This window comes from Heterocephalus glaber, unplaced genomic scaffold (genome assembly GCF_053883595.1).
Source record: "Heterocephalus glaber isolate CG9 unplaced genomic scaffold, H.glaber_assembly_v1.0 deba00000901, whole genome shotgun sequence".
Taxonomy (NCBI): Eukaryota; Metazoa; Chordata; class Mammalia; order Rodentia; family Bathyergidae; genus Heterocephalus; species Heterocephalus glaber.
In genome coordinates, this window is record NW_028258171.1 from 11,038,184 (window position 1) to 11,062,439 (window position 24,256).

Consider the following 24,256-nt stretch of genomic DNA (forward strand, 5'->3'; position numbering starts at 1 on the left):
TATTCTGTTTGCCAGTATCTTATTGAGGATTTTTGCATCTGTGTTCATTAGGGAGATTAGTCTGTAGTTCTCTTTTTGGGTTGGATCTTTCCCTGGTTTCAGAATCAAAGTCACACTTGCTTCCAGGAATGAATTTGGAAGCCTGGCTTCCCTTTCAATTTCCTTCATGAGTTTAAAGAGTAATGGTGATAGTTTTTCTTTAAATGTCTTGTAGAATTCAGCAGTAAAGCCATCAGGACCTGGGCTTCTTTTGTTGATAAATTTTTTATTACATTTTCAATTTCACTCATTGTAATTGGGTTGTTTAGAATTTCTATATCTTCTTCATTTAACTTAGGCAATTTTTATGTGTCAAAGAATCTGTCCATTTCTTCTGTGTTTTCCATTTTATTAGAGTACTGGTTCTCAAAGTAGGTATTGATGATCCTCTGCATTTCTCCTGGGTCTGTTGTGACTTCACCTTTTTCTTTCTTAATTGCATGGAGTTGAGTCTTTTCTTTCCTTTTTTTGATACAGTGGTCTAAAGGTGTATTGATTTTATTTATTCTTTCGAAAAACCAACTCTTGATTGATTACTTTTTGTGTCATTCTCTTCGTTTCCATTACATTGATTTCGGCTCTGATCTTTATAATTTCCCCTCTTGTATGAGCTTTGGGTTGGTTATGCTCTTCTTTTTCTAGGAGCTTGAGTTTCTCCATTAGGTTATTTATCTGAGTTCTCTCTGTTTTCCTAATATGGGCATTCACTACTATGAATTTCCCACGTAGAACTGCTTTCATTGTGTCCCATAGATTCCTGTATGTTGTACTGGCATCATCATTTACTTGTAGGAACTGTCTAATTTCTTCTTTAATTTCCTCTGTGACCCATTGTTTGTTCAGGAGAGTGTTATTCAATTTCCATGTGTTTGTGAGAGTTTTGTGATTTCTTATGTTATTGACCTCCAATTTTATTGCACTATGGTCTGCTAATATACAGGAGTAACTTCAGTTCTTTTACATTTACTTAGACATGTCCTATGAACTAGCATGTGGTCTATTTTGGAGAATGACCCTTGTGCAGCTGACAAGAATGTGAATTCTGATTTTGCGGGGTGGAACACTCTTTAAACATCTATTAAGTCCATTTGTTCAATAGCTTGGTTCAGTTCTAGAATTTCATTGTTAATTTTTTGTCTAGATGATCTGTCTATTTGTGATAGTGGGTTACTGAAGTCCCCCACTACAATTGTATTAGTGTTTATTTGAGTTTGCATGTCCATTAATATTTGTTTTGTATAGTTGGGGGCATTCGTACTTGGTGCATATATATTTAGGATTATCATCTCTTCCTCTTGGATTGTTCCCTTCACAAGGATGTAATGACCATCTTTGTCTCTCTTAATTAGTTTTGGTTTGAAATCTACTTTGTCTGCAAATAAGATTGCTACCCCTGCTTTTTTTGGGTTCCTGTGGTGTGGAGAAATGTTTCCCATCCTTTTACTTTCAGGGTATGAATTTCTTTTTGAGGTAGATGTGTTTCTTATATGCAGCATATTGCTGGATTTTGCTTCTTAATCCATCCTGTCAGTCTGTTTTGATTGGCGAATTGAGTCCATTAACATTGAGAGTTATAATTGATAGATATTGACTCATCCTTGTCATGATGTTTTGCTATTGTTGCCCCTTTTATTTCATATTTTTCCCCCTTTCTGTTTAGTTTCTTACCTTGCATGTTGGCTTCACTCTGTTGGGCCTCATGGAGTTGTGACTTTCATTGTCTTTTTCTAGGATATTGCTTAGAATTGTTTGGAGTGCTGGTTTGGTGTTCATGACATTTCTCAGGTGTTCTTTGTCACAGAAGTATCTAATTTCCCAATCAATTTTGAAAGATAATTTTGCAGGATACAACAGTCTAGATTGGAAGTTATTTTCTTTTAGGGCTTGAAATAGTTCACTGCAGGCTCTCCTTGAGTGGAGGGTTTGTGTTGAGAAATCTGCCATGATTCTTATGGGCTTTCCTTTGCAGGTCATTTGTTTTTTTTCTCTAACCGCCTATAGGATTTTGTTCTTCTGTTGGGTTTCTGGGATCTTGACTATTATATGTCTAGGTGTAGATTTTTTTTGATCATGGTTAGTTGGAGTTCTATATGCCTCACTTATCTGTAGGTCCAATTCTCCACCTCTGTCTGGGAAGTTTTCTACTATTAGTTCTGTGAATAGTTTTTTGTTTTTTGTTTTTTGGTACCGAGGATTGAACTCAGGTCCTTGCGCTTGCACAGCCAGCAATTAAACCACTGAGCTAAATCCCCAGCCCCATGAACAGTTTTTTTATGTCAATTGTACTTTCTCCTGTTTTTTTGTGGACTCCTATCAGTCTTATGTTATTCTTCCTTGCATCATCTAGCAGCTGCTGGATTAATTTCTCATGGTCCCTTACTATTTTGAAGAGATCTCTGTTTTCATGGTCCTTAACCGCAACCCTGTCTTCTATATCTGATATTCTATATTCAGATTCCCTTAATCTGCTCTGCATGCTTTCAATGGAGTTTTTGATCTCCTGAATATCTGTTTGAATCTGTTTCATGGATTCCATTTCTTTCTTACGTTGGACAATCATGGTTTCCATTTCTTTCTTATCCTGGGCATTCATGGCTTCCAGCATATTTCTGAGCTCATCTATTTTTTATCTATGTTCTAGAGCCTCTAATCATGTCTTTCACTCTGCTCACCTCTCTGTAGATATCTGGGAAATTATTTCTGTTTTGAATTTTTCTAGAGCCTCATTCATCTGTTTTGTTACTTCCTGTGCTATCAGTTCAGGGTGTCCAGGTGGTTGATTATCAGACTTTTCCACCTTGTTTCCCCCAGAATTTGCCTTTCATGGGGTGGAAGTCTGAGTTTGTGCCATACTTAAATGTCTTCTTATTTTTGTTTTTGGTACTGTCCTTGGTTTCGTTCCTGGGTTTATACTTTGAAGTTGTTTATTTTAAGTATCTTTGTTGATGTACTTAGAACACTTATGGAATGATTGCTTCTCAGAGATGTCTTCCAGATATAGCTGGTCTTTAGGTTTGGAGTCTCTAATGGCACTTAGGCTGTCTCATTTTCATTATACCAGGAAGACAACTGATTAGATCAATCACAACACCTTAGCCCAAGTGATACAATCAGCAACATAATATCATCAAGTACCTCTTAGAAAATGACACTTTGTGGTAGTTATTAATCTATTAACTTTAACTGTGTGAATTAAATCAAAATCAAGGACCAACCCAACATATGTTTATAGTGAATGAACTCTTCAATATAGCAACTTAACCCTTCGGGATGGGGAGTTAGAAGGCAATGAGGAGGAAGGTATAGGTAAGTAGAAGGATAGGGGAAGGTTATCAGTGAGGCCAGAGGGCACAGGCAAGAGAAGGAAAGAGAAGAAAAGAAAGATAAAGAAGAAATACGAATTAGGGGCAGAACAGGAACACAAAGAGAGATGAAGAACAATGTGGGACAGCAAGGGAGTCAGGCAGACAGTGAGAAAAAGAAAAGAGAAAAGAAAGAAAAAAGAGAAAAATAAAAATTTTAAAAGAGTAGCAAAGAAGAAAAAAATTAAAAATAAGAGCAAAAAAAATAGTGGTAATTTTGAAAATAACAAATAAAAGATAAAAATGAAGGGCCTCCTTCAGGGTGTGTCTCTGCTGTCACAATAGACAACGAGGGCAGCAGTGTGCAGTTATAAGTCAATGAGTCTCAGTAAGCCAGTCACAGACTCGTGAGATTCAGGCAGATTTCTGACTGCAAGTCCCAAGTTGAGCTTCCTGACTTCCTGCAGGGTTGAACTCTGCAAGGTTCAACTGGAGGCTCCAGCTGCCTTTCCCCTGAAGGTAGTCCAGGTTCCGAAGGGAAGTGAATGATCCCTCCAACTTACCAAGCACGGTGGTCTGGTGTGCCTTTATTGCAGATTCTCTTCACTTTTCTAGTGGACTTCAGTTTTCATCAGGGATCCTGAGAGAGGCCCTCTCTCTGTTGTTCACTTCTGCAGCTCAGGACAATGGCCTTTATGGCCCCCTGTCCCTCTGTAGTGTGGATCCACATAGCTATACAGCCAAGTGGCTGGGGTGGTGGGGGAGAGCCTGTAGTTGCAGGCACCCACGCGGCTAAGCTGGAGGCTGGTGTGCGTGCCCGGAGGGGTCCTCACCGGTTCAGTCTCCAGTTCCATCTCCTGGTCACCTAAAACTTTTTTAAAATGAAAAAGATCACAGAATTAAATGTCACTAGAAATATTTCACTAATTCAAAAGGAGCTGTACATTGGGCTCCAGCCACTTTCCTTCCTGAGGTGACCCTGCTAACTAGATACCAAAAGCCAGAAGGAATAGACACATTTACCTTTTCCCTAGGCAATGATATGCCCAATCTGAACAAAGCAAAAGGACAGCAGTACAGAGACTAGCTGAGAAACAGAATTTATAAACGTAGCATTGGTGGAGACTTTCTTATTGTGCTCAGCTATTAGAAAGCACAGGTTACAGGGTACTTTTTAGTCAGCTGTAGATACTCATTTGCATCTGAAGGTAAGCAATGAACAGCCAAAAGAGTTTTAATTAACTTTGCTTTCAATTACTACTGTGATGTAATTAATTATCTCTGTCCTCAGAATCATTATTATGTTTTTTTGGTTGATCTTTTGTTGATGGGATCTTACAAACAATGAAACAGCAAGGCTTTTTAACCATTTGTGACTCACAAGGACTCTCAAGCCAACCAACTGAAAATGCCGCATCTAATACATAGGTTGTGTCTCCCAGGGCATATTAGGCTTCCATTTGTGGGGCACACAAATCCCTAGGGAAGCTGGGCGTGATGGCACACCCCTGTGATACCAGCACTTGGGAGGCTGAGGCAAGAGGATCACTGTGAGTTCAAGGCCAGCCTGGGCTACATATATAGTGAGTTCAAGACCAGCCTGAATGACACAGTCAGACCCTGTCTCAAAAAAAAAAAACAACACAAATCCCTAGGGGTATACAGATGGTCTTTTGGAGTGTCAGAAAAATATTAGGACACTATATGATTTTACGCTTTATAAAAAAGAGAGCAGACAAGCTCCACTAACATCTAATCCATGAATCACCTCTGTCACCTTGACCTGGGGCATTTGTCTGATGTCACCAGGTGGGCAGATGTTATGGATCTAGATGCACCCTAAAGGGAAGTAGGGAAGCTAAGAGCCCTGCCCTGGTTTGTTGTTTGGTTTCCAGCATTTTGCTCTATACCCAGCCACGTCTACTCACGGATCATATTATCTTCTTTTCATCAAACTAATCCGCAGCAAATGTTCTGATGGCTGAAAATATTTCTGCAAAGAAACCAACAGACTAACAATGCAAAAGCTAGTGAAAAAAAGAAGAAGAAATAAGAAGAGGTATAGCTGACACTTCTACTTTCACAAGCTCTGTCAGCTACACACTTAATCAGTCCCTTCAAGGTAAATTAGATGTTTTAACAACAAACAAGAGGCAACTTCTTTTCAAAAGAAATTCATGCTATGGAAACAGTATTGCAAAAACGAATGTTTGGAAGTGTTTCCATCATTATATGATTGTGTTGAAGAAAACATTGTAAGTATATTACTATAAACACGCCTATCTGAACACTATTTTTGAATCTTCCAAATGGAGAGTTTCAGTGAGTTTTGAATGTCTTTGTTAAAAACATTAAAATGTATTATCTTCAAATTAGTTTTGCAAGAACATCTGATTGAGATCGCAGAGATGGAAATTTGCTGGCCATATTTCAACAAAAAACCACAGCAAGAAGAATTTTAGATTGAACATTTACTTATATGATTAAATGAAGTCCATTTGCAATCCTACCATGATGTTTTTGAGACACATTCTTTAATTATGATGATAACTGGAAACCAACTTTCAAACTTGAATTAGAAACACATATAAGTGTTCTGTGTAAAATTTTAAATAGTTTAAAAACTAATAAACCATATTCAACCATACATCATTCTCATTTAAAAAGTAATAATTTTTTTTTTGGTACTGGGGATTGAACTCAGGACCTTGCGCTGGTGAGGCAGGCATGGTGCCACTGAGCAAAATCCCCAGCCCCATAATATATTTTGATGAGAGCAAAAATATTGATAACCATAAACAAATAAAGTAAAATGTTATTTTTAAGTATTTATTTCATATTTATGTCATTGTTTAACTTCTCTAAGTATGTCTTTTATAATAATCATATACAGCTATTGTTATACACATATAAATGATAAATAAATATAGATAAGATTGGAGATAAGTGTTCAAAATATTTTACTGATAAAGGCATAAAATCCAAAAACTTTTGTGACTATGGTTTTGCAATGGCTTCTGGCCTAGTAAGAATTTACTTCTAACATATTATGATGGCTATTGTGTACCCCAAAAAGCTAAAGCTTGTTGATGGGTGAGTCTCAGCAATATTCCTATGTTGGTAAGCTGCTTTAAATTCATTTAGAAATACTAGATTTGACTAAAGTGTCCTTTCAACCTAAAGGTTCATAAAACTATTAAACCCCCTCCTGCCTCAGGATAAAATTTCATGTTTACAGATGATGTAAAAATTTCTGATAATCAAACCACAACTGTTATTATCAACAAAATTTTCCTTAACTCTATATGTCTAATTATATCCTTCATATGTTCAACACGCTCTAATGGCACTTCCTTCTCAAAGCAAAGGCAGACATTCCTGGGAATGCTTGCCAAGACCTCTTTGAACCCAGTGCATGCCACGTCTCCGGCCTTAGCTCCCACTCCTTTTGCCCTCAGTCCCTGGGCTTCAGCTGCACTATGGTTCCCTTGCTCTTCTCAACTCATTCACAATGCAGGCTGCGAGGCTGCCTCGCCCTCATTCACCTCCCTTACTCACCTCCCTCAGACATCCTTTCAGCTGTCACCTTAGCAGGCAGGCCTCCCCTGAACACCATCCTGCAACCTCTATCCCTCCCCTTTCTCCATTTTTCTCTCTAACTCTTACCACCATCTCAGATCATACATATGCACTTGTTTATATTCATGCTCCTGGCCATAAGGGAAGATTTTGTGTTGTGCTCAATTTATATCCCCAGCACTTAACACAAACAGTGCCTGAAAGACAGTTTTGAAAATGTCTTTTGAATAAACATTCATCCTAAGCAGAAAACTAGAGTTGTTTCAAAATGCTCAAAAGGAAATCACCTTCATTTATTCAACATTTATTACACACTTACCATGTATTATATAAGGCACTATTTCGGATCATTTGAGAAAATACAAAATGAACCAAACAAAACTCCTTGAAGAAGTTCATGACTCATGACATACAAACACAAAGCATTCTAGAACCCAACAGGCTATGTCTGTTAAGCACAGTGGAAGGGTTGCTGGCATCATGGAGTGTCAGGAGGAGAGAACTCTGTTCTGCTTGATTACAGAGCAAAAGGGCAATGCCAGGAATGACTTCAGAGAAGAAAATATTTGAATTCATCCTCAAAGGTAAACTTTTCTTCCTAACTTCAAGCAAGCTACACAATATGTTACACAATTCATTTTTTCTAGGTTTATTCTCAATGTTTTCCTCTCCCTGCTTTATAGAGAGGTAAAGAAAGTGAATTTATAAACTTAGTGGCCTTTAAGAAGCTTGGAGTTTCTATAAGTCTAGGAATTATTCAAATATTAAGAAAAGTTCTTGAATTCAAAAAATTGGGCCGCCATAGCAAGGGGACATGGGCACATCAGAGGGCAGCATGCATGAGCCAAAGGGACCAGGGGGTCCCCTGGCCTGAAGGACAGAAAACCATGTGTTTAATTGTTTTTATTAAATTCTTTTATTGGTACATTGTAGGTATACAACACGATTACATTTCTCATTGGGAATTGTACCTTTACATGATGCATCTTGATTCTTATTTTTTCCCCATTCCTAGCCCTCCCTTCATGCCCTCTACCCTTCCCTATTTACAAAGACTTTATTTCTATTTTTTCCATTTCTCAGTATTTTTCCTTTCCCTTCTTTCCTTTCCCCTGCCCCTCCCACTACCCCTACCCCTTTGGACCTTTTCTTCCTATTTTACATTACCGATTATTCATTCTAATCATTGGTACATTTTAGGTATACAAAATAATGACATTCATCATTGGAAATTTGCACCTTTACATAGTCTCTCTTGGTTCTTATTTTTCACCCTTGCCCAGCCCTCCCTTCAACCCCTCCAGTCCTCCCTATTTACAAAGATTTTGTTCCTATTTTTCCATTTTCTCATATTAATCCCATTCCCTTCTATCCTTTCCCCTACCCCTCCCACTTCCTTCCCCTTTGCCCCTTTTCTTCCTATTTCACATTACTTATTATACATTTAGTCCTTATTTACACTTTCAGCTTCTCACACCAGGGAAATTATTTGGTATTTACACATGTATGTCCTATTTATTTCACTTAAGAGTATCACCTCAATGTGCATCCACTTAGCTATAAATGTCTCTAATTTCTCATTATTTATGGCTGAGTAGTACTCCATTTTATTTTTAAAAAAAAACATTTTCTTTATCCAGTCTCCAGTTGATGGGCACTTGGGCTGTTTCCAAGTTTTAGCTATCACAAACTGTGCTGCTATGAACATGGGTGCACATTTATCACTGTGGTATGATTCTTTTAATTCTTTGGGGAAGATCCCCACCAGTGGAATAGCAGGGTCAAATGGGACTTCCAGTCCTAGTTCTTTGAGGTATCTCCATACTGATTTCCACAGTGCTTGCACCAGTCTACACTCCCACCAGCAGTGGACCAGGGTTCCTCTTTCCCCACAGCCCCGCCAGCATCTGTTGTTGGTTGATTTCATGATAGCATCCATTCTTTCTGGAGTGAAGTGGAATCTCAGCATTGTTTTCATTTGCATCTCTTGAATGACCAGTGATGTTGAACATTTTTTCATGTACTTATTTGCTATTTCTACTTCTTTGTCTGAGAAATGTCTGTTCATTTCAGATGTCCATTTTTGGATTGAGTCTTTAAATTTGGGAGGTCTGATCTTTTTAAGTTCTTTATAGATTCAAGATAGTAGACCTTTGTCTGAGGAAGAGCAGGTGAAGATTTTTTCCCACATTGTGGGTTGTCTCTTCACACTGCTGGTGGTTCCTCTTGCTGTGCAGAAGCCTTTTAATAAGAAGAGATCCCACTTGTTGATTGTTTGTGCTAGTTCTCGGGCAACTGAGGTTTTGTTCATAAAATCTTTTCCAATACCGATGTCTTCAAGGGTTCTACCTAACCTCTGCTCCAACTGGTTCAGAGTTTCTATTTTAATATTTAGATCTTTAATCCATTTTGATTTTAGTTTAGTGCATGGTGAGAGATATAGGTCTAGTTTTAATCTTTGGCAAGTTGAAGCTCAATTTTTCCAGCACCATTTATTAAAGAGGCTATGCTTCCTCCAGTGAGGGTATTTGGCTCCTTTATCGAAGATGAGATGGCTGAGTGTGTCTGGCGTTGTTTCTGCATCTTCTAATCTGTTCCACTGGTTCTCAGGTCTATTTCTTTGCCAGTACCATGCTGTTTTTATCACAGTAGCTTTGCAGTAGAGTTGGAAGTTGGGGATTGTGATAACCTGTGCCATGTCTCTGTTACCTAGAATTGCTTTTGCTATTCTGGATCTCTTCTTCTTCCAAATGAATTTTTGGATTGTTTTCTCAAGGTCTATGAAGTATGCTGCTGGGATCTCAATTGGAATTGCATTAAGTCTATATAGCAGTTTTGGAAGTATGGCCATTTTCACTATATTAATCCTTCCTACCCAGGAGCAGGGGATGTCTGTCCATTTTCTGATATCACCTTCAATCTCTCTTTTCAGAGTGCCATAGTTTTCAGAGAAGAGGTCTTTAATTTCTTTTGTTAGGTTGATTCCTGGGTATTTCAGTTTTTTGGATGCTATTGTGAAAGGAATTATTTGCCCTATTTCTCTCTCAGTGAGTCTGTCATTTGTGTAGAGGAAAGCTATTGATTTTTGTGTGTTGACCTTGTAACCAGCTACTTGACTGACTTTGGTTATTAAGTCTAGAAGACTTTTGGTGGAGTTCTTGGGGTCTTCCATATAGAGTATTATGTCATGTGCCAATAATGACAATTTGACTTCATTTCCTATCTTTATTCCTTTTATTTCTTTCTCTTGTCTAATTGCTGTGACTAATGTTTCCAGACTATATTGAACAAGAGTGGTGATAGTGGACATCCTTGTCCTGTTCCTGATTTGAGTGTGAAGGATTTCAGTTTTGATCATTTAGTATGATATTGGCTGTTGGTTTTTCATAGATAGCTTCTATCAGTTTGAGGTAGAGACCATCTATTCCAACTTTTTGTAGGGTTTTTATCATAAATGCATGTTGGATTTTGTCAAATGCTTTTTCTGCATCTATGGAGAGAATCATATGGTTTTTGTCCTTGGCTCTATTGATATAGTGTATTACATTGATTGATTTTCATATATTGAACCATCCCTGCATCCCTGGGATGAATCCCACTTGATCAGGGTGTATGATCTTCTTGATGATCTTCTGCATTCTGTTTGCCAGTATCTTATTAAGGATTTTTGCATCTATGTTCATTAGTGAGATTGGCCTATAGTTCTCTTTTTTGGTTGGGTCTTTCTCTGCTTTGGGGATCAAGGTGATGCTTGCTTCCAGGAATGAATTTGGGCGTATTGCTTCCCTTTCCATTTCACTGAAGAGTTTAAACAGTAGCGGCAGCAGTTCCTCTCTAAATGTCTTGTAGAATTCAGCAGTGAAGCCATCAGGGTCCGAGCTTTTCTTAGGTGATAAGTTTTTAACTACGTTTTCAATTTCATTGGTTGATATTGGGTTGTTCAGAATTTTTAAGTCTTCTTCATTCAACTTTGGTAATTCATATGTATCTAGGAATCTGTCCATTTCTTCTGTGTTCTCCATCTTATTGGCGTATAGGTTCTGGAAGTAGGTATTGAAGATCATCTGGATTTCTTCTGGGTCTGTTGTAATTTCACCCTTTTCATTCCTAATTGCATGGATTTGGGCCTTTTCTTTCATTTTTCTGACAAGCTTGACTAAAGGTTTATCAATTTTGTTGATTCTTTCAAAGAACCAACTCTTGGCTTCATTGATTTTTTTGTATCGTTTTCTTAGTCTCCACTGCATTGATTTCTCCTCTGATCTTTATAATTTCCTCCCTTGCATGAGCTTTGGGGTTGTCCTGCTCTTCTTTATCTAGAAACTTGAGGTTCAGCATCAGGTTGTTTAATTGGGCTCGTTCTGTTTTCCTAATATGGATATTCACTGCTATGAATTTCCCTCCTAAGACTGCTTTCATTGTGTCCCATAGATTCCGATATGTTGTATTGTCGTTGTCATTTAATTGAAGGAACTGTCTGATTTCTTCTTTAATTTCCTCTGTGACTCATTGGTTATTCAGAAGTGTGTTGTTCAATTTCCACATGCTTATGAAATTTTTTGAGTTTCTTTTGCTATGGATCTCCAATTTCATCGCACTATGGTCTGATAATATACAGGGGATAACTTCAGTTCCTTTGCACTTCCTTAAACATGTTCTATGTGTGAGTATGTGGTCTATTTTGGAGAATGACCCATGTGCAGCTGAGAAGAATGTGTATTCTGATTTTGTGGGGTGGAAGACTCTGTAAACATCTATTAAGTTCATTTGTTCAAGAGTTCGATTGAGGTCTAGTATTTTATTACTTATTTTTAGTCTAGTTGATCTATCTATTTGTGCCAGTGGGGTGTTGAAGTCCCCCACTACAATTGTATTAGTGCATATATGGCTTTTCATGTCCATTAGTATTTGTTTTATATAGTTGGGTGCACTAGTGTTTGTTGCATAGATATTTATGATTGTCATCTCTTCCTCTTGGATTCTTCCCTTTACAAGGATGTAGTGTCCTTCTTTGTCTCTCTTAATCAGTGTTGGTTTGAAATCTACTTGATCTGCAAAGAGGATAGCTATTCCTGCTTTTTGTGTTTGATTAATTTTAACACCAATGCTTTCTTTCCACCAATGCCACATTCTTGGCTGGTTTATGTATCTTCTTATGCCATTTACCATTTAAAGAGGATAACAAAAAAAAATGAATGTCTCCTCAATCTCCGTTAATCTTTACCTCAAACATCACCTTGAGGATTGGTACATCAGATGGGACATCTTTCAGATTTTCCCCCGGAATACTCAAGTCCTTTAAGGCCAAATGGGAAGAAGAAGTAGGAACCCAGGATGACTAGATTTATATTCACTAGCATATATATACATACATATATCTGTAATCATAGCACCTACTTGTTCAGAAGCACCAAAAGAGCAGGTTCAAGAGCTCTGTAACTATTTAGTTGCTGGACTAATGTAGGTAACTAGAAGAGGAGACTTCTGTTTCTAAAGGTAGAGCAAAAATATCCACACTATTAGAAATGCATAACCTTTCAACAACAGGGTGGAAGTCAGCCAGTGTGAATGGTCTGGCCACTCACAGGCACCTTGAGCTTTTCAGTGAAGTGGGTACTTCATTGCAGATGGATAAAACCAAAAGGAGAGTCCAAGGAAAGACTTCCCAGGAGCACTAACAGGGTCATTTTCTTTATAATAGTATAAGCACTTGTCTGATGGGAGTGCGTTCTAAGAATAGAGAACACCAGCATTATCTCCATACTGACTGAAGAGATAAGGATGAATATTTTACTCCCCCCCACAAAGATTTTATTTATAAATAAAAGTTTGAATGCAAAACAGTCAAAGTAGAAAACTCTTCCCATTATAAACATGCACAGTTTTTAATCAAGTATGAAGTACTATCTCCTGCTTGAATGATTTTCTTAAGAAATTAAAATATGCAAATCAATGAAGAAAAATGTCTTGTGGTAATGCTTTGATTATATGACAAGGATCTTTATCAGCAGTCATGAATATCACTTATCTACAAATATTCTTCAGAAGAAAAGGCAGGGACAAATGCTATAAAGATCACCACACAGCTCAAAAGAAATTAATTTGGTTTGCCAACAACCTTTTTGTAATCAGACCCATGTTTGTAACTTCTTCTTGATTCAGAATCAGTAAAGAATTTATTGCTAGGTTCAGGATGTACTTTTGGACAAATTCTGATTTCCAGAACCAAGGAGTTAATTCTTCCATATTTTACATGACATAGAAGAGGTTAATTACTACACAGGGAGTGTGCATTTCATTTCCAGGAGGAGATAGACATCTCTCCAACAGTTGACAGGAAAGCAGAAGAAAGATCTGATCTTCCTTTCACTGGTGATGAGGTAAATATCCTGAATGGTTATTCTGTTGTACTGTAATGAGGCCACACAGCACACAGCAGAAATTTGAAATGTTCTGAAACAATATAGAGGAGAAGACTCAAACCCACTTTTATTTTCCCATTTCTGAGAGCTTTTACCATTTACCAAAATATGACAGTGGTCCTTGTCACTCCCCTACCAACCCCCCTTTGACTATGAATGTTACTCAGTGCATAACAGTAATTCCAAGCAGGATCAGTCATTGTAGCCCCAAACAACTCTTGCCAACTCATAAAAATGGCTCTGACACACCCCAAGGCACAGAGGACACAAACTGCAGTGGCTACACCCAAGTGAGTTGCTCTGTATCTCCTGTATAATTCATTCCACTCTCAAGGCAGACTTCAGCCACAGATTAGAATCAAATGTGCAACACAGTAGCTCTTACAGAAGTAAAGTCTGTAGCCCAAGGATATACTGTGGTCAATTTTTATTAAAATATTTTATTCGCTAGAGTCTAGCTTTTTTTAGGTTTACAGTAATGTCTTTCAAGTTCTATGGTCTATGAAACTTTACCAGTATTAATGAGCTATCCGTTCCATAAATACACAAAATTTTCCAACCTTCAAAATTGTCCACCAAAAAATTTTCATCGAAAGCCCTCAGAAACTTTTTGGGACTCTCAAAGCATACCTGAATGACAATGCAATTCTGATTATTTCTGATTTCTCTAACTTGTTTTGATGCAAATTCTTCCTTCTCATCACCCTGTCCCACTCCCCTTTCTATACCCAAAAGTCAAAAGCTTGCTCACATTAAATTTTAAGATCTGCGAGAGAAGACAATACCCAATAAATTTCTTTTGGTTAAGCAAAAATAGCACCAAATACTCTTCCATAAGTGAAGTTACAGGACGAGAAAGAAAGGAAATGAATTAGTCCACCCTGTGCTGAATCAAGGTTTCTCACTTTCACGAGTTCTTTTCAGTTTCAATCCTATATATTTTCCTTACAGTGTGAGCCCTGATGACCAGAGAGAAGAATTAGCTATGAATAGCAAATAAATATGACTTTACAAACTTTAGAGCCTCAGGGGGACCATGATTTTACCAATGTGCTGGCTCTTTAACCAGGATAGATGCGTACATGGGCACATTAGAGGTGTGATCCTATGCCATTACCTGTCTGTGCATCTCTCTTGAGACACCAAGTAGCAAAATAAACCGCCTCCATGTGAGATGCGGCCCTACATAATGAAAATCAGTTTTGAATGCCACCATGCACAAAGTCCTGTTTTGTCCCACACCTGAAGATCAATAACTCTCCTTTCCTTTTCCTTCTGAGGAACTCTTCTCTGAGAGCCTGCCTCTCCTTTCTGTCTCTCTCTGTAAAGCAAAGAGCTTGGGGGATGAATTTTATCTTCTGCCTTCTGCCTGCTTCCCCTTTGTAGTCTCTCTCCCTCAACAACTTTTCCTCCAGTCCATCTCTGTCTCTCTCTCTTCCTCCCCCGTCTCCCTTTCTCACTTTGGTATTTCAATTTAGTTTTCTTGTTTTGCAAGAAACAGTACTGATTTTACACTCTGGGAAATGAAAGAATATAGCTGGGCAAGAACTTCTCTGGGAGTGAATCACTATTGTTCCCAGTGGTTTTATTTGTCTTCTTTACAAGTCTCCCTGCTGCCCACAAAAGTGCCAAGCTCCTGATAAATGGGACAGCAAGGTGCCACATTTTTCCCCTCTAAATGCAGAGTAAACTTGCACAGCCCCACTCCACTGCACTGAAAAATGAAACTATAACTACCTGCTGGAAGGTCCTTAAAGAATTCCTTTCGAGGCATGGCCCCTGAGTGGCTTCTACGTAGCTAAACAAGTGCTTCAAAGAAAGAATATTTGTCCTTATAAAATGATTTCCCATAAGAAAACTTTGGCTCTGCGACTACTTTTTCCATGAATCCCAGTTACACTGTGGACATTACAACACACACTTGTCATAAGAAGTATATCTAGAGAAAAAGATAAGGAGCCCTTCTTGGGGAGAACTGAACCCTGCGGACCTTGCTACACCTCATGGGTAGCACAATAAACACATATTGATGAGGCCTATGTTTTATAACCTAATGCCCTGCAAAAACTAGAATCCTGATCCAGCCTTCCTCTTCCTTGAATTTTATTAGTTCTGAAATAATAGTTTTCTTATAGTTTTCAATAAGCCACCACTTTCAAGAATAAAAGACTCCCTCTGCAGCTCTATTAATTCACACTTCTAAATCCTGTTGCTCTAAGTCAGATGCTGACAAACTATAAAGCATGGGCCTTATCCAGCCTGCCTACCAACTGTTTCTGTAAAAGTTGTATTGTGCCACAACCACACCCATTTGCTTGCACATGGTTCACACTACAATAGCAGCAGTGAGTAGTTGCCATAGAAACTAAATGACCCTTTATAGAAACAATGCATACCCTTGCTCTAAGGGTCAGAAATGCCTGATGATTATACCAAACTTGCTATCACTCACTGAGTATTTACAATAAGAAAATGCTAGATGTTTTTACATAGATTACTAATTGTGATAATTATTTACTAATTGTCATTATTCATCATCATCAAATGATTCATTGGCACAGAAACTGATGAGCATTTTTATTATTACTGAAAGTTTGTGCACCTTAAAATTCATATATTAAAATCCTAACCATCAAGAGGCGGTGTTGGGAGCTGGGTCCTTTGGGAGCTGACTGGTTAGAGCCCTCAAGGACAGGATTAGTGCCTGACAAAAGAGAGCTCCCTCCATCCTGCTGCCACATGAAAACACAGCAGCAGAAAAGCCATCTATAGGGCAGGAAGTGGCCTCAACAGATGCCAGCTTTCTTGGTAACTTGATCTTGGACTTACCAGCCTTAAGAATTTTTAGAAATAAATTTTTGTTGCTTGTAAGCCACTTAGTCTATGGTATTCTGTTATAACCACCAAAAGGTCTAAAAGAATTGCCATTTTAGAAAAGAAATTAGTTATCATATAAGAAGAGCCAGAGTAAACCCCGTCTGGCTTGAGAGGTTTTGCTGGCAATCACTTCCAAACTGGCTCTAGATTTGGAGAAGCTAATACTATAGCAGGAAAAAAACTGAGTAACTGTAGGGCAAAATGCAAAACCAAACAGCAAATGTCGTTTTTTAAAACTGAAGAAAGTGAGACCAAAGAATAAAAAAGAATTTGACATTATCAATACAACAGGTTTAACAGCAGGTTATAAAATTTTACCCAAGTCAATGTTTTAAAACATGTTTTATAAAATCCTTACATAAAATCCAAGAAAGAGAGATCAACTAGCTAGGTATTGAATAAATGTTTGATGAATGAATGATGGATTGGTAGTTGGATGGATGGATGATTTAATGCATGGTTTAATGGATGGATGGGTGGATGGGTGGATGGATGGGTGGGTGGGTGGACAGACCGAATGTATCTCACAGAATTAAATAGGACACAGAATGATCAAGAAGTGGAAAAAGTTGGGACCAAGATAAATCCAGAGATGTCAGCAAGAGAACTAAGAGGTCGTATTTATATCATCAGCATGATTCAAACCCAATTTCTAGGTATTTCCATTCAAGATTTCAAATCCCAAAAAGATAAAATATTACTTGGCCATTGTGGTCTAAGTACATCTCTTCGGAGCAGTGATTCTAAGGCCTGGATGCACATTCAAATACCCTAGGGAATTTTTAAAGAACACCAGCTCTTGACTCTTACCTTTGATCAAGTGAAACTGAATTGCTGGTGGTGAAGACTTGATTGTACTTGGAATTATTCAGTGATTGAGGTTGGAGGCCTTCTTATAAAACCAACTGGAAGCAAAGCAGAGAGAAGCACAGAGCTAGAACCCTTGACAAACTTTTCAGGTACAAGAGCAATAAAACTCTCATTATTCTCTAAGCTATCTTGCTTTGTCTTTTCTTTCTTAATAATTACAGCACTCTAACAAATAGAGTCCTCCTAGAATGAGGTACTCTATTATGATTCAGATCTAAAATGTCTCCCCAAAGTCTCATGTGTTAAGAGTGGGTCTTTTGAAAGGTGATTGGACCATGGGAACATTACATGCATCAGTGCATTAGCAGAATGTGCTGTTAGGAGGTAGAGTCTGCTTGGAGGCAGTTCACCATGTGCATGACCTGAAAGAGTGAACTCTTGTCCTTGTTTCCTCCTTTTCTCCTCTCTCCCTGCTTCCTGGCTGCCACAGGGTAAGTAATTTTCCTCTGCTATGCCCTTGCCATCCTGTTTCTGCGTTGGAGGCAGCCAACCAAAGACTGAACCCACTAGAATTATGAGCCAAAATAAACTTGTTCTTAACCTTTAAATTAGAGTGTCAGGAATTTTGTCCCATCAATTGGAAGCTGAGTAATACATACTTCCACTAATCTGAATCATTGCTATAAAATGATATTTAATTAATCAACAAATTCTAAGAATTTATTCTATATTCACATCTGTTCTAAGTACTATTGGGGATAGTAACAACTGTTATACAACTTGTGTTCTCAAGAAACTTGTAAAATATTTCACAAAACTCTGACCTATAGAAGCTATAAAAGATAGCATGAGAGATTTAGGCTGAGTTAATATGCCAACAAAGTACTTCCTTTTGTCTGTTTTCTTTTTATAAAAAGGGGAAATTTCAAAGCTATAGAAACTGTGCTTTGGGGGAAGTTTTTAAGAATGGTTATCTTGGGCTTTGGCTTAGATTTTAGCCTCATACAGGAAGAAAACTAATAATGTTTCTGCAACTATTTGCAGAGCTGACCAAAGAGCAATCAAAGAAACTAACTCTGATAAGATTCTCTACAGCTGCAGTCATGATTTTTGAAGCAATTAAAATTTCCACACAAAATAGCATCTCCTCAAGGAAAATAGTGCAACCCACAGGTGGGGAGCAGGAGGACAAAACACTGATTTCAAAAGGAACCTGCTTAAAATACATCCAGAGTTTTGATGGCCTCTTGATTCTGAATAAACTATCTGATCTTTGTGAAGAGAAATAATTCACCTCAGTTATTTGACTCTTAGTCCCACAGAGATTGCTTCCAAGGTGCAGAAAGAAGGAAATTTAAATAATTAAGAGATAAGCAACTTCAGCCTCTTCACCTTCAGCCTTGAGGACTCAGGTTATTAAAAGATTTTCAACCTCCCTGATTCTGAAGCAGCCGGGTTGTACACACTAAAATTGCAACCGTGTAGAGCCAGCCCCACGCTCTTCAGACCTTGTACAGACCACAGTATATATGAACAGGGAGCTGTGGGAATTGGAAGGAGGGTTTAGCACAATAATGACACTTAAAGAGTCCTCTCCAACATGTTAAGTGAGCCTAAAAGTAAAAGCAAAATCTGATAAAATTTATAAAAATAGGGGCCAGGGATTTACCTCAGTGGTTTCACCTCCTGCTGTGCAAGCACAAGGACCCAAGTTCGATCCCCAGTACCAAAAAAAAAAAATTTATAAACATAAAGGTTGTGATGCTCATAGTAGTAAGAAGTTCAAACTAAAATGTAATGATGTTTTATTTTCCTTTGTACTTCAGAAATGATTCACTTTATAGGTTTCACATTTTCAACTATTTCAGAGGCTAGCCATGGACCACTAGGGTGCTGTAGAATATAGTATCTGCTTTGGTTGCAAAATAGACATTCTTTTAGTCTCAAAGAGCATGACTGTTCAAGTCAACAAAAAGAGAAAGTTTTCAAAGTAGGAATAGCATTTTTTAAATGTGATTTTCCTAAAACATGAATATTAGCACTTTCATTGTGATGCCCTTATCAAAGAGACAGACAACTGGTGGACTAACTCCCCACTGTTCCAAAGGGGAAGAGCCTGTAAGACATCAGCAGCCACCTGTTCAGCAAAACAGAGAGCCATTATTTCAAAACCCTTTTTGTGTTTATAGCTGTATGGGCCATGCCTTAACACATTTCTTATATAACCTACAAGAGGATTTCTGCAGCTTGGAAGCCAGAAATAAAATTAATATATTAGTTGATACCCACAACAGCCTCTCAGGTGTCATCATTGAGAATTATTATTTTCAGCAGTTCATGGCTCATTTCTTTAAAATTAAAATTAGTGTTGTGGCACCCAAGGATAATTTTCCAGCTGTCTCTACAGAGAATAATATAAGCTTGGTGAGTTTAATGAATGGTAGTTTACTGCCATTCAGTGTCAATGCAGTGCATGAGTTTGGATTTAACAGGAACTAGAATCCCAGCTTTACCACTGTATCTTCATTAATATCAAATTCTAATATAGCCATGTTAGCTAATAAATTATGCCCACCATCTCAATTTTCTTATCAAAGAAAATGATTCCTAATGACCAAGGAGGGGATAAGGAAGTGCAGAGAGAAATCAGGGCCAAATTAGTTAAGATGAAATGGAACCGTCTGTGGATTGGCAGACCAGATCTGAGCTAGTTAGTAGGAAATGTATATCCAAAATTAGCAGGAAGATGTGGAGCCAGTGTGGAAAACAACAGCAAACAGGAACCAAGCATGAAAGTCACAGAAGATGACCAAGACAGTGACGGGCTCTGTAACTTCTCTAAACAGGCAACGAAGAAGACCACACACAGCCATTTATGGTGTTTGCCAAATACACAGGTGAGCATACACATGGTCCAGAGAGCTGGAACTGCTCAGGGACTTGGGGAGACACAACTGAGAGGCCCACACTGGCACTGTGCACTGGATTCCTTTGCTCCTAAATTCTGCCCAGCCTTCCCCTGTAATGCGGACAGATCAAGTCCTGCAAACTATTTCCCATGCTCCTTTATCAGCTGGCTTCTAGATGGATTTAGCCAAACCCAGTTAGTGCTCTTGTTAGGCAGACAAACAAGAAGACAGAAAAGAGACATCCCAGTGTATCTGCCTCACTCACTCTGCATTAGGAAGCACCTGTAGCAGAGAATATGCCTCCTCCTGTGCCCCAACTCCCACCGAATAGACAGCTACAGTGGCCCCAACACATGGGCACCAATAGCATCGCTTTCTCCCTTTGTCTCTCCAAATATGAATGGCAGCAGCTTTGTTTCCATAGTACTTGACATTTTCTATTTGACTACTCTGCTCTCCCTTGCCCAGAATGACCATTCTTTATATTAAATTTACTTTGTTTTAAATTGGTCTTTCTTTTCCTTGTTGGACTTCATGTGTCATCTGTTTTTCTGCCAACAACAGAGAGGAATCTGAGAAATCTGTGTGATGGCCCCCATTTATTTTATCACTTCAGGGAAGGGGGAAATTCATGATGAGATAAGTCTACAGAACCTAGCTTTACATGAATATGCTACATTAGCCTTCATCAAGTAACGTTGGAGTTAAAGAAAACAAGGAGTAAAACCCTTATGCGGCAAGAGCTAAGGAAAGAAAATAGTAAAATCAAAGGCCTTGCTTTTTTCTCTCCCCTTTTGGGGGAACTTAAGAAAACAAGGGGTGTGTGTGTGTGTGTGTGTGTGTGTGTGTGTGTGTGTGTGAGAGAGAGAGAGAGAGAGAGAGAACTGACAGAAAGTTAGAAAGATATTTGGGCAGCAGAACATTTCCTCCCAATTCAAGGCATCACCAGGATCTTCCCCATCCTAAAGGAAATGAATACAACTCAATGTCTGTCTTCAAAGTCAAACTGGTGGGCAAGCCCGGGCCAGGATTGTCCCACAGGCAAAGGCCACATCTTGGCATCTTTGCAAGAATTCAGGAACTGCTCATGGAGGAAGGCTTCCCAGTTCCTTCCTCAGATAAATCCCCTGAGATAGGTCACCGGGAAGTGAAATAATTCCATCTTCCTCATGGAGCAAATGAGGCAATGGGTTGAGATCAAGACTGCACAACCTACTGGTGAAAGAAGAGAGACAAATAATATGATTTAAATTTAAGCAAGAGTCACTGGCATTACAAATGAGTCCACTGGCCTGCTGCTGCCTCTCAGGGATCATTACCATATTGCTTTCCATAATCTCCTTAAAGTGAAATTAAAAGTCACCCTGCTCTTCATCTCCTTGCCTATTTGCTCAATGGAATGAAATCGCTCCTCCTAATGCCGCAAATGAGCTGCCTACTTCAAAAATCCCTCGAACACTCATGGCATTTCCATGAAGACAGTCCTCCTCCCGCCACCTTAATTAAGCCAAAGGTGACAGGAGAAGCTCCCCCACCACCCCTTCAGCCTGTGCAGCAGTGCTGCTCTGCTCCCTCCCCTGTATTAGTTGGGTTAGGCTCCCAGAACCCAGCCAACTGTGAGACAACCCCAGCCAGGAAGAAATCACTGGAGCTGACACATTCAGAGGCCCTTTCCCTGGGGTCTTGGAAAACATCTGCATCAGCATTCTATGCCCTGGGGAATGGGCCTGGAAGCTGGGTCTGAGCACCAGCAAGAAGGGCGGGTGAGGGAGCCTTCCTCTCCCAACTGCTTCCCCTGGGAGCCTCCAAGGCCTGAAGCCCCATCCTTTCTGCCCACATCAGCTGCCACAAGCATCTGACCCCACGCAGCCACAGTGCAAAGAGGTTCCAGAAACAACTGCATCAGTGTCACCTCAGCCTTGAATGATATTCTGTCTCAGAGACTTTTGTGAATATTTAATTTGGAACAATACCTCCTGAAATTAAGCCATTTAAGAGAAAGGCAGTAAAATTCAAGGCTGGTTTTATGTATTAGCACTGTGTATGTTAGGCATTCTAGGAGAGGTCCCTAGAAGCCACCACCCTCCAAAGGGTGATAGAAAATAGTGGCTAAAAATCACTTAGGGCCAGACTACCTGACATCATTCCGGGTTCTACCACATAGTGGGTGACTACAGCAAATTGTCCCTCTGTGTTTACTTTCTCATCTGTAAAATGGAAGTGGTGATTATAAAACTGCACACCTCAAGGGTACTGGGAGGATTGAGTGGGTCAGCCTTTGTAAAGCGCCTATGAGCCAGGTATGGTGGCACTCAGGGGGCTGCAGCAGAAAGATTGCCATAAATTTGAGGCCAATCTGGGCTATGTAGCCAGCCTGAGCTATACAGCAAGACCCTGTCTCAAAATAACAAAACAAAAGAAAAGTTTAAGGTCTAGGCACATGAAAGCCTTGCTATATTAGAATTCTGTTTCTTAATACCTAAACACTGGTTTCCTGCTGGTCGCAAATTTCAAGAATGAGAACTTTGTTGTTACTTGTTATGGTTTCTCTCTAGAGGTCTCCCCAAAGCTTCATGCTCTCTGTTGGTGGGGTTCTGGGGAGGTGGTTGGATAATAGGTGTGAATAGGTGTGTAATACTGGATTAAAGGTGTGATAACTGGATTAGACTGCTGACTGGCTTAGCATAGTTCTGGGTGTGGATAATGGGAAGACCCACCTGGATGTGGGTGGCACCAACCAATAGGCTTGTAGCTTGGATGGGGTAAAGAGAGAAGAAAGAATGCTGCTTCAGATCAATGCTTCCTGCCACCATGCCATGAGCTGTTTCTCCTCTGTCATGCCCCTCTGCCATGTCGGTCTGCCTTGGAGCCAGCCAACTATGGACTGAAACCTCTACAAATTGTGAGCCAAAATAAACCTTTCCTCCTTTAACTTGTAGGTGTTGGGTATTTTGTTTCAGCAACAAGAAAAGTAACTAAGACATTACTGTCACTGTTTTTAAGGCATCAACCCCTCTTCTAACACCTCCAGGAGGAGGTTCACACTGAGCATATTTCTTACCTATACAAAAAAGTTCACAGGAGTTTCTCAAAGTTTGAAGTACTCTAAACCTTGCCCTGTAACTACTGCCAGCACCCCACCCACAGCACTTCTCAAGCCCCAGTGTGTTTCAAATGTAACCTGCAGGATCCAGTCATGTTCTATTTAGGATTCTGTAACTCTAGGATCCAGCTGTCCCCAGTGGTGGTGAAGCAGTTATCAGTATACCAAAGCACCAGGCCTTTTTTTTATTAGCAATGTATATTTGCAGTACATAATGTTTAGATTCCTTGGGTGGAGTTGGTACATGTACGTAACACATCTTAATTCCTTTTTTCCATCACCTTTCCCTTCCCTTCTCCCTCCTTCCATCTATTGATCTTCCACCTTCCTAAGGTCTATCTGCCCACCTTTCATTATCTATCTTTTATCTTGCTCTTTATTTATATGAGAAACGTAAATAAATTTGAGGAACCATGTTATAGTTAAGCTTGTGCGTCTGATTTATTTCATGTAACATAATAGTTTCAAGGTGCATCCATTTTCCTACAAATGATGCAAGTGTATCTTTCTTTAGGGCACAGTAGTACTGCATTTTTCATGAATACCAAATTTTCTCTACCCATTCTTCTGCCAATGGATACAGGCTTCTTCCAAGATTTAGCTATTATGAATTGTGCTGCTACAAACATGAGTGTGCATATTTCACAATCATATGACGTCTTTAACTCTTTTGGGAAAATATCTAAAAGGGGAATAGCAAGATAGAGTGGAATTGCTAGTTTTAACTTTTTTACTAATACCTAGAGTATATAAAGAACACAAACAAATTAGATCCTCAAAAACTAAAAGACTCAGTCAAAAAATGAGCAAGTAAAATGAATACACTTCACAGAAGTACAAATGGCCAATGAATACATGAAGAAATGCTCAACTTCAGTAGCCATTAAAGAAATGCAAATTAAAACAACACTGAGTTTCCATCTTACCCCAGAAAAAATGACCATCACAAAGAAAGCACACAGAGCCATAGCACACTTTTATTCCCCACAGCCAGTGCCTTGGTTCCTTCCCAGCAGTACTCTTGGGCTATGGGAGCAACTCTGCCACCACAAATGGAGAGCTGGAGCACAAGAGAATTTATGCCCCTGGGGGCAGCTCTTAATCAATGCCAGATGGTGCCAGGTATAAATACCTCAGCAACATCACTCCCACTCTGGACAGCTCTGAGGTGTGATCAATATTGTCTCCAGACTACTCCGTGTGGCTGAGCCAAAG

General features: G+C 39.1%; 1 long non-coding RNA gene across 16 annotated transcripts in view; it reads right to left on the bottom strand.

Moving 5' to 3' along the window:
- The window catches only part of LOC147828824 (uncharacterized), a 557,189-nt gene that overhangs the window by 332,226 nt on the left and 200,707 nt on the right, over positions 1 to 24,256 (bottom strand). For 13 of the 16 annotated variants that reach the window (XR_015450076.1, XR_015450073.1, XR_015450071.1 and 10 more), the window contains one exon: positions 3,905 to 4,212. The exons of 1 other annotated variant lie outside the window; for it this stretch is intronic. This is a non-coding gene — a long non-coding RNA (uncharacterized LOC147828824). Of the gene's footprint in view, positions 1 to 3,904; positions 4,213 to 17,029; positions 17,125 to 24,256 lie in introns of all 16 variants that reach the window. 2 more of the 16 variants (XR_015450084.1, XR_015450080.1) reach the window with 1 other exon arrangement.